Raw genomic sequence first — 13,609 nt, forward strand, 5'->3', positions numbered from 1 at the left:
GTAAAGGTTTAGTTAATAAATCGGTAGTGATTTACCTGGATGATATAACAGCGTACTCCAAGAAGCAAAGCGACCATCTCAAAGACTTGAAACAAATCTTTCAAAGATGTTTAAGGTATGGGATTTCACTTAACCCAAAGAAATCTTTTTTCGCATTAAGTGAAGGGAAATTGCTAGGATTCGTAGTGTCGAAATCTGGTATTCACATTGAACCTGACAGAATCAAAGAAATTTCCGAAATATCCATGCCCCATAACAAAAAGGCCATGCAATCTTTCCTTGGACAAATCAATTTTGTAAAAAGGTTTGTCCCGGATTTTTCACGTATTATTTCGCCTTTACAAAATATGATAAAAAAGAATTCAAATTTTAAATGGGGTCAAGATGAGCACGAAGCATTCAACTTGATCAAACAAGCTATCATCAACGCTCCATATTTAGCTACCCCAAATTTTTTAGAATCTTTTATCTTATACACTTTTGCCTCAGAGAAATCTTATGCCGTGATTTTAACTCAAATAAATCAAGAAAAGGTGGAAGCTCCAATCGCATTCTTTAGCTCGAACTTACAAGGTGCTGAGCTCAATTACTCAGACGTGGAGAAACAGGCATATGCTGTTTTCAAAGCGATCAAATATTTCAGACTTTTCTTACTTAAAGCCCATACCAAAGTCGTAGTACCGTTTCCAGCGGTAAGAAACCTGTTGGTACAGAAGGATGTGGGCGAAAAGAGAGCAAATCGGATTACCGCTTTACAAGAATACGATCTTGAGATCAAACCAGCAAACATCATAAGAGGTCAAGGCTTCTGCAAGATGTTAGCTGGAGCATCGCAAATTCCTGAGAACTCATCTGAAGAGGTACATACATATGAGGTAAGCCTAAACGACGCAGAATCATTATATGCGGACACCATTTATTATCTTAAGAACGGGTATGCTCCATCACACCTGGATCACACCAAGAAAAGAGCTCTGAGATTGAAAGCTAAACAATACCAGCTCATAAATGATGTTCTGTTCAAAAGGAATTATGATTCTGTACTTCTTAGGTGTCTTGAGAAAACTGAAGCCAAAAAGGTTTTGCAGGAACTCCACGATGGACCAGAAGGTGGAGACTATGCTGGAGAAACTACTGCGCATAAGATCTTACGTGCAGGATATTATTGGCCCACGCTGTTCAAAGACTCATACAATTACGTAAGGAAATGCCAAATCTGCCAGACTGCTGCAGGGAAACAAAAGAAATCGTCCATGCCACTACAGCCAGTTAACATCGAGCAACCATTCAGCCAATGGGGCTTGGACATAATAGGTGAGATCGTTCCTCACTCTTCTAAGCAGCATAGGTATATCCTCACGACAACAGATTATTTTACTAAATGGGTAGAAGCAGTTCCTCTCAAGACAGTTAATTCTGAAAACATTATTGAATTCATAGATCAATTTATCATCACTAGGTTTGGATTGCCAACGCCTTAATGTTTTATAATGCATCATACTTTTCTGGAAATACAATGACTGATTTTGCACTTAAAACAGGGTTCAAACTGAATTATTCCACCAACTACTATCCGCAAGGTAATGGGTTGGCTGAATAAACAAACAAAAACCTAATCAGGATTATTAAAAGAACAGTCGACCAAAACCAAAAGAATTGGCACAAAGCGCTGGTAAATGCTTTATGGGCAGATAGAATTACGAAGAAAGCTTCGATTGGCACTTCTCCCTTTAATTTAGTTTATGGGAAAGAAGTGGTTCTTCCTACTCACTTAGTCATTCCCTCTTTGTCTTTAGTACAACACATCGATGAAGTATCTACTTCCTCTTTACAATTAAGACAAATGGAGATAATCAAACTAGAAGAACGACGAGAACAAGCTAAGAAAACCCATGCTCACCACCAAGCGCTAATAAAATCCTCTTTTGACTCAAGCATAATGACCAGAAAAAGCTTTCAGATGGGAGATTTAGTTTTGAAATGGGATAAGGCTCATGAAGAAAAGGGCAAGCATACGAAATTTCAAAAGCTGTGGCTTGGTCCTTTTCAGATTGTAGAATTCATAGGCCCATCAACGTTTGTGTTGCAGGATTTGGCAGGTAGAAGAGATTCTTTGCCTGTGAATGGACAGATTCTTAAAATGTATTTTCCATAGAAGATCATTCTTCTATTTTTTTAGGATAGTTTTAGTTTGTTTTTATTATTTTGTTTTTTCTCTTTCTTATAAATAAAACCGGTTGTAAAAGATCATTGAAAAGGATTCATGAAAGAGCACACCAACTTTCTATCAGATTTTGATTTCACTTGTACAAATAACAAAACTTTTCGAAAAATCTGATTTTTATTATTGACAAATAGAGTTAACTTTAACCTGAATTTGGTATTAGTTTCAAACCCCTCAAAAAACTTTGATGAAAGCAACCTTTGGTAAAAAATTGTTTTATGCCAGCACAATGAAAGGTATCATCAATAATAAAATAAATACTCTGTAAAGTTGTTGTTTTCAAACTCTATTATTGTCGTCCATAGCTTTCTTAAGGAAAAATAATGACTTCCTCCCTGCAAAAGGAAACCGCAGCATTCAGAGAAACAATCCGAGAAAACACTATATCTCAAAGAATAAGAGGTCTCATCACGAGCCAGCTTATCATGATCACAGATATTATAACTTGCTGACTTTGCCAATACTGTCTATCAAAACAGGGCAACGACTCAAGATTGTTGCAATCAAAAGACAAGGGGTCTCATCATGAGCCAGCTTGTTCAGTAAAAGTGTAAATCAAGTGAATGACTGTGTCATAATTTGGCCACCAAACCAAGACATTGTTCTTTAGAGAATAAAAAAGGAAAAAGTGTCAAAAAGGATTTTTCTCTGAAATTTTGTAAATAACCTCAAATAGGAAAAAGGATCATTGCTAGATAATATGGTAACCCTGTCGAGGCTATGGACGCTTGCGGGAAGCAGAGGCTCTACCTAAGACAAATGAGCATATTTTAAAGCCAGTATGCAGAGAAGACCTTTTTTTATCTTTAAAAAAGACCGAGTAATGTCTGGTATGAATGCAAGAACTAAGCCTAAGGAAGCAGACAATTGGAATAAAAAGAAGGTTGAGACAAAGTATCATTGACAAGATAAGGGGTAATCTACTCTACCTGTCCATAACAAAATTTAGACATATAAAAAATTTTCTGTTTCGGAAGTGGAAATGTCAATAGAAAAACAGAGATAACTGGTTCTTCACAATGAATCGCCATTGTTGTGGTAACCAACAACCCCCCTCTTTGTTTGGTATTAGCAATAACATCAAGCAAAGGGGGACCCTTAACAAAAAATCCCAAAAATAGTTTTATCAAATTTTTTTTATTTAACTCCCTAAAAGCTATATCACATCGCAAAGAGAGAGTGAAGTGTTTTCCTATGCGCATAAATAAGCTGCAATAAAGCGATGCAACATTCATCGCATCGCATATTTTGAAAGCGCCCTTAAAGAAAACCTAAAGGAATCATCGATGGCCGATATGCGACGTCGCGTATCGTAACGTCGCATAAGCAGCGCACAGTGATCAAATGAGAATTGCGATATTGCGATTTGCGATCTGCGATCTTACAAACTACGATATTGTGATTTGCGATCTGCGACGAATGAGACTATTAATTGCTGCGATGCGAATCGCAGAAACCACTCATCGCAAAATTTCTTCGGCATGATCTGTAAACCCAAAATTGAGCGCGCACCTTAGGGGAAATTAATGCTTGCACGCCTGAATATCCAAAGATGATCATGTTTCGTTTTTCTAAGAGTCAAGTCATTATGAGTGTCATGATTATGCATTCATTAGAACTTAAAGCTTTCATGTCAATCTTTTCGTCATTTCTCTTTTCCTTTGCGTAAACTGTAAGGCAGCAACTAATATAAATCTATATGCAGGAAACATCTAAGGAAAAGGGGAAAGTGCCAATACTTGAAGAATAGAGAGGAGATGCCTTCGCAAATGGATGCCGCATGCAGCAGAACCGTGGATTCCAGAGTATCACTCCATAGACACTGATGAAAATAGACTATCCAACACTCAGAGTCAAAGGCGCAAAAAAGCAGCATGTTTGCAAAAGATCCTGAAGCTCAGACTGGGTAAAGCAAAAAGAAAAACGTTAAAGAGGGAGGACGCTCCAGAAAAGCCTGGAACAAAGAACGGATGCAATTTTCAATACAGAAGATTGTTCAGGCAACGAAATCCCTAACTCATTGAGTCATTCGCACTCCCGAAAACCGAAATAGCAACAGCACAATCAGTTTGAAAGAAATCTGGGTTATACTAAGTATACACACAGCAAATACACCCAGCCAGAGGAAGATTTTCAAAAATATCTTCTAGTTTGTCAGAAAGAGGTTCCAGCTTTTGTTATTTCTACTTTCATCGCTCGAGCAAAAGGAAAAGACAACCAACCAACTCTTTCCAGGCGAACCTTGCATTAGAAATAAATTTGTTTTAGTAAAAGGGCGGTCATTTGAAGCCGTTCCCTAAATTTGTGTAATTAAGATTAGTTAGTTAGTAGTATTTAACCCTTCTCATGGCATTTGGAGAAGGGTCCGGAAATTTGTCAAAAAACTTGTCCTCAGAACATGCACTTTTGCACGCTCGGAGGGGGTTTTTAATGAATGGATGGATTGAGATTTATTTATGTTTGCATTTTAATGTCTGCTACTGATGTTGCACTTCTGTACTCTTAGTAGATGTTAGAAGTAAATAGAGATAAATCGTTATTGCTTGAAGTTTGTGAGTGAAATCAGTCATAAATGGTACTTTTATCTCTTGATTAATTTCTGCTCATATTCTTAGAGTGATATACAGCTGAGTTGTTTATATGTTGATGTATGAATGTGTGGGTTACCATTTGGCACTTTTGTACGGTGGAGTCATTTATTTATGTTTGACATATGAATAACTTATCATGCGATATGTTGTTCACAACTGTTTTGCCTAACTTCTTATGCAGAATGGTTTATCTTAATTGATTTATATTCTTATGATAGCTGAATGATCTTTATTACCAGTTATTGTATGAAATCTTTTTAGATCGCATGATGAAAGAATTCTACCCCGGGTTAGTATAGATTAGATGTGCTGTTTTTGTTAGATTACAGTAGCATAGAGTCTGTTTAGAGTTTAGAATTAGATTAGCTTAAAATTACCTCTAGATCAGCATCATCAAAATCTACACACACACACACACATCCTTTAAATTTGGAAGCTGGTCCCATTATCCCCAGTCGGACCCGCTACACCAAACGGGCAAGGAGCCGCCAACCAGGTTTCGGACCGGGTGGGTATCCCCCTTGTTTTTGACCCGATTTTAGGGCCCTCAACAGAACCAAACCAATTGGCTGCAAGTGGGTCTACAAGAACAAGTATAAAGCTGATGGCTCACTTGACAAGCACAAAGCTAGGCTTGTGTCAAAAGGTTTTGCACAGAAGGAAGGGGTCGATTATAGGAGACTTTTACCCCCACAAAAATGGGCTACCATATGGACACTCTTTTCCCTAGCAACTCATAACGGTTGGAAATTCCATCAAATGGATGTCAAAAATGCTTTCTTGAATGGAGATCTAAAAGATAATGTTTTTATGTCCCAACATGAACGATTTGTTGTGAAAGGACATGGGCATAAAGCATGCAAACTGGTGAAGTCCTTGTATGGCCTCAAACAAGCACTGCGAGCCTGGTATGAAAAACTAACTGAGAATCTTCTAAAACTCAATTTCAAACATTATGATCTTAATGATGCAACTTTATTTGTCAAGAAAGTTGGCAAAATAGTTTTATATCATGTGGTATATGTAGATGATCTTTTAATGACAGGGAATAATGAAAGCTACATTGCATCCATAAATAAGGAATTAGGGAAAAGTTTTGAAATGACTGATTTGGGCTATGTTCATTACTATCTTGGTATTGAAGTAACCCAACATCCGAAGTCCATATTTCTTTCTCAAAAGAAATACATTGGAGATTTGTTGAACAGGTTTGGCATGACAGAGTGCAATCCTCTTACTACTCCAATGGAACAAAACTTAAAGCTCACATCTATTGAAGGAAAAGAATTTGAGGATGCAATAAAGTATAGACATCTTGTAGGAAGTCTAAACTACCTAACTACAACCAGACCAAACCTTTTGTTTGCTATTGGAATCCTCTCCAAGTTTATGCAAAAGCCTTGTGAGGGACATTGGTTTGCTGCAAAAAGAGTTCTAAGGTACTTGAAGGGAACTCAAGACTTTGGAATCAAGTATACATAGGTGGACGACTTCAGCTTGATTGGATACTCTGATTCAGACTTAGGTGGAGACAAAGAAACTGGGGTATCTACTTCAAGATATACTATGAGTCTTGGATCAGGAGTTGTCTCCTGGATATCACACAAACAATCAGTTCCAGCAGATTCCACAACAAAAGTAGAATACGTGGCAGCAACTGAAGCAACAAAAAAAATTGAGTGGCTCTGCAAAATTCTTGAAGATTTGCAGGTAAAACAAGTATAATAAACTCCACTCATGATTAACAATACCTCTGCAATAAAGCTGGCCAAGAACCCAAAGTTCCATGATTGAATGAAGAACATCAATACTAAATATCATCTGATTCTACATCACGTTGAGGCCAAAATAATCCATCTCCATCATTGTTCCACTAATGAGAAAATTGCAGACATCTTCACCAAAACGCTTGGAAGAGAAAAACTTGAACGAGTCAGAATGATGCCTAGACTCACCAACATCCCTTTAGATTAAGGGGGGGAATGTTGACACCTAATCATCAGGATTGGGTGAAAAAAATGTAAATAAATAAATAAGTAATGTGAACAGTCACCAGGAGATGAAGTGAATAGTCTCTTCCTCATGTATATAATGAAGACCAACCTGAAGGAATAAACATACGAATCAATTTTTCTTTGAGGAGTTACTGCCTGGCCTGACAAAAACTACAAAAATATAGAGCAAGTTTTGTGGTCATTTTTTGGGCATTAATATAATTATTTTATCTTACAGGAAGTTATAGGACTAAAAAGACCCCCCCCCAAAAAAAAAAAAAAAAATTGCCTTTTTTGGTCTAGCATAGGATGAAAAACACATTCTTAATGTACACAGGGCATTAACAACCTTTATGGAGTTTAGAGACCTCACTTTGTATCAAAAGGACAGAAAAACTATTCACCCCTCGCCACAATGTAGAACCACCAAAAACTGGAAGTGACTGTACTGAAATACTAGATTCCAAAGTGTTTGGAATCTATAAATTTTTTGTTTCACTAATATTCCATGAATATTTCAACAATGTTTGTAACTTTCCAATATATATGACTCTTTACAAGCTTGAGAGGCCCTATTTACCTTTTGAGGCTAATGAATGATATTGCATACATCTTTTCACTATAGATCCTCTTGCTAATATCACTACTTTACGGGTTATTTTGGGAGGATTATCTCTCTTGAGTTGTTCTTCATTTATGATACCTCAATTTTGAGATATTGGTTTAATATTCCAAGTTGATATCCACTTTTTGTCACTTTGAGTTAGATCTCTGCTACAAATTTTATCTGTGATTTTTATAATGATAGTTTATGTTGTCAAATTAATAGTATAGTTTAATATGATTTCGATGAGACTTCAAATGTTACAAAGTCTTTTAACAAATTTGAACCCTAGGGGTACTTAGGAAGGTTTTTCATTGTCTCCTTGGTAACTCTTCCACTTACTTTAGGCCAATGCTTTTTTTACTTTGAATTATTATGTGAAATGGGCATTTTAAATCAATGTCTAGATGGACTATGTTAGCTCTATTTTTGTACAAATAATTCATTTTAAATGGGTTGAAATTCATGTTGCAATTATTATGTAATATGGGCAATTTAAATCAATATCTTAGGTGATTAGGAAAATTTCATTCACCTGCAACATATAGTATGTTGGAAATATTGAAACAAGGTTGTTAGCAGGTTTTGTGGATGATTGATATTATTGGTCCTTGCGTGCTCATATTCATTCTTGTGTTGATAATATGGCATCGCAACAATACATTGAATGGACTTCACAAGCTATGTGGGTCATGTTGCAGGGTGTGACATTTGGGTAACTCTATTGAGTTAGTTTAGTAAGTTAAAAATAAGGTCTGCATGATCATATTTTTTATAAATATTATAGATCATTTGTCAAGCATTTGTTTTTAAATCAATGCATATACATGTAATTTTAGGCATTGCCACAACTCTTCACATAATTCTGTAAAGTGTCCTAGATCAATGGAATACTGTCTGCCTTACAAGTAGGAGGTTAGTGGTTCGATTCAATTGTGCCCTAACATGAATTGATCAATGATTTTGTAGTTTATTTTTAATTAATTTTTTTTATATTGATTTATTTCAATGGAGAGATATTTCTGGATTCACCATTTTATATTGTCTCTAGAGAGACAAATGATCTTAAAATAATTTTTTTATTGTCTCCAGAGAGACGATAACTAGTATTAAAGACATATTGTCTCTAATCCCAAGTGTTGTCTCAAGAGAGACAAAAATTAAATTATCTCAAAAGAGACAAAAATGAAATTGTCTCTTAAGAGACCATAATGCTTGTGCTATATATTGTCTTTATAGAGACAATATTTTAAGACAATAATTTTTAAGACACTTGCTTAAAGACAATATTTAAGACAATGCGAAAGTTTTTTTTGTCTCAAGTTAAAACAATTCACACAAAAATTGCCTTAAATATTGTCTTAAAACCCCCTTTATGTAGTAGTGATGTGATAAAATCCATTAAGAAATCCTCGCAACACTGACTTGGAATGCCTAATTGTTGTAACAAACTCGGGGTCCTAATTGACTCAACTTTATTTTGTTGAAAAACAAAACATTCTACCACAAAATTTTAAATGTCAAATTGAAGGCCAACCCAAAAAACATTCTTCTTGACCATGGTAATTTTTTATAAATCGTAAGTGCCCTCTGAAATAGGAGGTGTTTAATTCCAGAAGAACCTTTTTTTTGAGTTGGGAATCGTTATTGAGATATAATAAATCTTGGTAGTATAGTGAATCATTTTTCCAGAGAAATGTATGTATCAGATGTAATAGGATCTTTTTGTAACTTTTGAATGAGTGACCACACCTCTTCATCATTATTCCATTCATCCCTTGCTTTAGTTATCCAATTAGGTTGGATAATAACAATGGCACTGAGAAATGCTTCGACATCCTCATCCTTTTTTGAGAGTGCATTTGCCACAACATTTTTCTTCCCTTTTTAGATTATTTCAAATTCATAACCCAATATCTTGGAGACCCATTTCTGTTGCTCTTCTGAAGATAATATTTGTTCCAAAAAGTATTTAACACTATAACGATTAATTTTTACCTTGAAGTGTCTTCCCATTAGGTAAGGTCACCATTTCTTTAGTGCATGTAGTATTTACAACATGTCCTTCTGATAAATAGGTTTATGTAAACATTTTTCCTTGTTTGGACGACTTTCAAAAGAAATGGGTCTTTCTTCTTTCATTAAAACAACACCAATTCCATTTCCTAAGGCATCACATTCCATAATAATTTTTTTGGTAAATTCTGCTCTAGCTAAGAATGATGCTTGGAACATTGCCTCTTTAAGATGTTAAAAGGAATTAGTTACTTTTGGAGTCAAAGAAAATGCATCTTTCTTAACTAATTTTGTTATAGGCGCTCTGATTCTCACACAATGCTTAACAAACTTGCGATAATACCCTGTCAACCCAAGAAATCCTTGAAGATTCTTCAAGGCTATGAGGATTTTCCATTCCTTAATGGATTAATTTTGTTAGGGTCTACCTTAACACCCTCATATGATACAATATGAACCAAATATTGCACCTCGTGTACTCCAAAGAAACATTTGGATGTTTTTTCATATAATTGTTTCTCCTCCAATAGTTTGAGAACCCCCTCAACATGTTGAACATGATCCTTCCAAGACTTGTTTTAGATTAGTATATCGTCAAAAAATACTAACGATTTTATTCTAAAGAAGGGTTTGACAAAGGAATTCATCAAACCTTGAAATGTATAAGGTGCATTAGTAAGGTCAAAAGTAATGACAAAAAATTCATAATGACCTTTAGGAACTCTAAATTTTGTTTAAGGAATTACTTCAATCTTCATTCTAATTTGATAATATCCTGAACGAAGATAACACAAATTTTCTAAAGAAGGGTTTGAAAATGGAATTCATCAAACCTTGAAATGTTGAAGGTGAATTATTAAGGGCGAAAGGAAGGACCAGAAATTCATAGTGACCTTCATGAATTCTGAATGTTTTCTTCATAATGACTTCAACCTTCATTTTAATTTTATGATATCCTTAACGAAGGTCCAGCTTGGTGAAGTAAAATTTTCCATGTAATTCATCCAATAATTCATCAATCACATGAATGGGAAATTTATCTTTAATATTGAACTTGTTGAACTCCCTATAATCTAAACACATACACCATGATCCATCCTTCTTATGCAATAGTACTACTGGAGAAGAGAAATAACTTTGACTAGGTTGAGTTATACCGATCTCTAGCATTTTTGCAAGCATACGTTCAATTTCACTCTTTTGGACATAGGGATGTATGTAAGGCCTGATGTTTGGAGGAACACTTCCTGGAATCAAGTGAATAGAATGATCATAATCATGAATAGATGGGAGGCCTTTTGGAGTCTCAAATTACCTAGATTATTGTCCAATTATTTTTGGATATCTCGAGAAATAAATTATTTTTATATTTGAACCTCTAGTGAGCATAATTTATCAATTATGCCCCATTGTTCTTTATTCGAAAATTTTTCATGCCATTAGAGTTGATTATCTTCCTTGTTTTCCCTACAATACCCCTTAATTCAATTTCCTTTCCCTCCCAAAACCGTTTCAAAAAACATTCTTTAAAATTAAAGGCTATCATCCCCAAAGATTGTAACCATTGGATTCCTAATACAACATCAACACCAACCATTTCAATGGAAATAATAGGACTATTCAATACATATTCTCCCATGTTTAGTTTGATCTTAGGTCATTTTATATAAAAATTTATAGTTCCTCCATTTGCAACCATCACTTGACACTCTGGTGTTGGATATAGAAAGGAATTCAATTTCTTGGCTATCTTACAATGAATCAAATTAACGATACTACATGAATAAGTCAAAATTATTAGCTTTTTGTTCTTGAGAAACCCTTCTACCTTGAGAATTTTAAGAGTGGTAATTTCTACCAATGCATTACAAGATATTGTCAGATTTGTTTCTTCTTTCCCTAGGGTTAGTTCTTGGTGTATATCCTATTATTTTGATGTTACTTGTTCATTTTCTTCCTCTTGTTCACAATCTATGTAAAATAATTTATTCTTAGCACACTTATGACCTCCAGTGTTTTTTCTATCACAACTACAGAAAAGGCCCTTTTCCTCTTTTTTCCTCCAAATGTTGTGGTTTCAACCTTGTACATTGTGTAAATCTAGGAGAAGCAACAGTCCCATATTTATATTTTTGAGTGGTAGACTTCATTGTTGCCATAATTTTTCTTTTAATTTTTCTTTCCACCTTGAATGCCTTCTCCAATGAATCAATTTCCCAAAGGAAAACCTCATGTTGGATATAATCCTTTAAAGTCCCTATTGTTAGAAAATTATATATTACATAGCAATGGAACACATAAAATATTGCAGAAATATAAACAAAAAAAACACATAAAACAAGAGAAACACAAATATACGTGGTTCACCCAGTTTGGGCTACATCCACGGAGAAACAGCTATTCCTTCCTTTTATATTATCCAGTAAACTGAAGAGATACAACCTACAACAAATCCATTGTAGTTCCCTCTTTGTTGTCAATCTCCTCTCTCTTCCTCATTCAGAATACAGATCTACATAGACGCAATACAATTCCCTCATATATAGCGAGGGGTTGCCTTCTAGGGAAAAAAACCGTAAATTACACATATTTTATACCATCAGATCTCCACCTACTGAACGGCCCCCTTGGAACCCCCTGGTAGTGAATATTTTACGGGTGACGTTGCCGCCCCATTACGAACTAGGGTCCAATACAGTGATACCTTTGAATAGAGAAGATAATCAGGCTCCACACCCAATACCTATGAAGACATTAATCATATGCTCCTCTAGAATATCAATTACCCTGATATTCAACTTTTGGAAATCGTCAATGTGATCCACCATTGAACCATTTTGTTTGGGATTTATCAATTAGCTAAATAAGGTGCTTATTTTTGTATCCTCATCATGTGATATCATTTCCTTCATAACCATTGACCAAGTAACAAGTATTTTATGAAAAAACTCCATCAATACCATACAAAATGGTTAATTTCTAAATATAAAGATGTGTAGGTTTTAACCCTGTACAGAAATTACCTGCATACGAATTCTTAAACAAAGAAACTAAACAATGTGAGAGAAAAACCCATAAAACACATATGCACAGAGATTTTTCCCTGGATCCCAAAACCAGGACTACTAGCTTGATTTCTCATTATGTTCCTTTCAATGTTACAATACATATCTATACATGCCGAAGCATCCAATACCATGGATCGAAAACCATCGCATCCAATACCATGGACCGAAAACCATCGCGTCCAAAACACATGTGCGAAAATCATGCACAAAACCATAGGTGGGTCCGCCCAACCTAACATATGGTCCAAAACCAAACCCCCTATTACGGGTGCCCTTAAAACCCCCTATTAACTACGTGGAAAGAATATAACACAACCCAACAATCTCCCACTTTTTGTTTTCTTTCCACAGGGGGCCAGAGGAGAGCTTAGTCATTTTTCAGCCCTGATATTCCCATTGCTTCTCTACACCAAGAGAACTTCTCAGAGCTCACAGATTTTGTCAATGCATCTGCAGTATTCTTCAAAGTGTCCACCTTTACCAGCAACACCTTTCTGTCTTCTATCATATCCCTAACAAAGTGATATTGAACATCAATGAGCTTTGTCTTTGAATGATAAGCAGGGTTCTTTGCCAAGAAAATTGCACTTTGGTTGTCACAGTCTATTCTTATAGCTCCCTGTACTAACCCCATACTTGAACATAATCTCTGCAACCAAACTGCTTCCTTTCTTGCATGAGTGGCTGCCATGTATTCTGCCTCTGTAGTTGATAGTGTCACTACAGATTGTTTCTTACTCATCCAACTGACTGCACCTCCAAATAGGTTAAACACATACCCACTTGTAGATCTTCTCTGATCCAGATCTCCAGCCCAGTCTGCATCAACAAAGCCATGAATATCCAACACTCTGTCCAATCCTGGTCTTCCTTGGTAGAACAAACCATAATCACTAGTTCCACGCAAATACCTAAAAACCTGCTTCACTGTTGTCCAGTGCTCCTTCCCAGGTTTTGACATAAGCCTGCTCAATACTCCCACTGCATGTGCAATATCTAGTCTAGTATAAACCATTGCATACATCAGGCTACCCACTGCACTTGCATATGGAACACGGGACATGTCCTCTTCCTCTTCTTGTGTCTTAGGACACTGTTCAGCAGATAACCTC

The sequence above is a fragment of the Pinus tabuliformis genome, chromosome 6 (assembly GCF_031772625.1).
Source record: "Pinus tabuliformis cultivar Carrire ecotype Pingquan chromosome 6, CPIR1, whole genome shotgun sequence".
Classification (NCBI taxonomy): Eukaryota; Viridiplantae; Streptophyta; class Pinopsida; order Pinales; family Pinaceae; genus Pinus; species Pinus tabuliformis.